Source organism: Nannospalax galili, unplaced genomic scaffold (assembly GCF_000622305.1).
Source record: "Nannospalax galili isolate Female #2095 unplaced genomic scaffold, S.galili_v1.0 scaffold1189, whole genome shotgun sequence".
NCBI classification, from domain to species: Eukaryota; Metazoa; Chordata; class Mammalia; order Rodentia; family Spalacidae; genus Nannospalax; species Nannospalax galili.
Window position 1 is genome coordinate 2273951 of NW_008360313.1, and position 1625 is coordinate 2275575.

At 44.4% G+C, this 1625-nt stretch overlaps 1 protein-coding gene across 3 annotated transcripts in view; it reads right to left on the reverse strand.

Moving 5' to 3' along the window:
• Tbx19 (T-box transcription factor 19) overlaps window positions 1-1625 on the reverse strand; it is a 28127-nt gene that overhangs the window by 6613 nt on the left and 19889 nt on the right. The window lies entirely within an intron of this gene.

The following is a 1625-nucleotide window of genomic DNA, read 5'->3' on the forward strand; positions in this document are numbered from 1 at the left end:
CATATATAGATATATTCACTGCATCTTAAATGTATATAATTTTATAGGGAAAGAAAGAATAGTGTTTCTACTTCTTTAAATTTCCATTTGCATAAATATTGTTTATAAGAGAAAGGAAAAAGGTTTCTTTTGAAGAAAGAATGAAAGAGGAAGGGAAGGAGGGAGGGAGGGAGGGGAAAGATTCCAATATGTATCCCTGGTGCTATGATCTGAAGGTGTCCTTCAAAGTTCCTGTGTTAGAAACTTAATACCCCATGCACCATTGTTGAGAGGGAGAACCTTTAAGAATCATCCTGACTGTGGTGATACCATTATTGTGGGAGTGGGCGTGGGAGTGGGTTCTTTCTAAAAGGATGAACTTAGCCCCCTTCCCTCTCTCATCTGTAGAAAGCCTTCTGCCATGTTATAGCATAGCAAAGGAGCCCTCAGCCAACGCCATTAGTCTTGGACTAGTCAGTCGCCACAGCTGTGAGGAAATAAATTCCTTTTCTTTACAAATTCCTCGTCTCAGACATCTTGTCACAACCATAGAAAATGAAACCAGCCTGGGGTGTGGGCAGGCACTTGCAACCTCTTCAGCCTGGCTCTTGCATCTGCCAGCTGTCCCCCTCCCTCCACATTCTTCCAAATCTGTTCCCTGGGTAACCCAGGCTCTTTCGCCCTCTGCGTCTGCACACAGCACTGCCTCCGCCTGAAGCATCTACATCCCTGCCTGAGCCGCACGTTGCCTATCGTTCACTCCTGCCCACTTCCACCTCTGCCCTTTTCTTCTTCTCAACTCAAGTAAATGTTACCCTCTCTGGACATCCTTCTCTGCCTCACCAGGTAGACCTAGTTGCTCTTTTTATTTCATTCCCACAGTATGTTGACCTATGTGCTTTATAGATTGCCTCTCAAACTTTAACATACCAACAAACACCTAGGGATCTTGTTAAAATGCAGACTCTGGCTTAGGAGTAGAGCCTGAGAATCTGGAATTCTAACAAATTCCCAGGTAATGGTACAGCTCTGAGAATCACATTAGACCACACACTCCCTTGTAATATGATTAATTACTGATATATTTTTGTAGCTCTAAGCTCCTCTAGGGAAGAAACTATTAAATACTCTCCTGAAAGAGCCAGCAGAGTGAGACACTGTCAGTTCCCTGTATCATGAAGCATGTTCTCTGCTCCTGGCAGTAGCTGTTGCAGGCTCCAGGTATAGCCACCGGAGGGACACAGAGACAGGTCACAGGTGACCAGGCAGCCTTCTGCAAATGAGAAGCTGAGGATGTCCCTGAGGAAGGAAAGAGGCATCTCCCATGCCATGAACTTCACTCATGTGTTCGTTCAGCATTTATCTCTGTTTTAGAACTGGATCTCCATAATTGTAAGGTATTTGACAATTTTGTTCATGTGCCTAAAACAGAGCCTGCCACAAAACTGTTCTTCAGTAAATATTTGTTGCAAAATTGATCAAATAAAAATTTAACCTTTGCTTTCATTTCCCCCTCTTTAAAAATAAATGCCAGGCATGGTGGCACACACCTTTAATCCCAGCATTCGGGAGGCAGAGGCAGATGGATCTCTGTGAGATCGAGGCCAGCCTGGTCTACATAGTGAGTTCCAGACCAGCTGGGACTA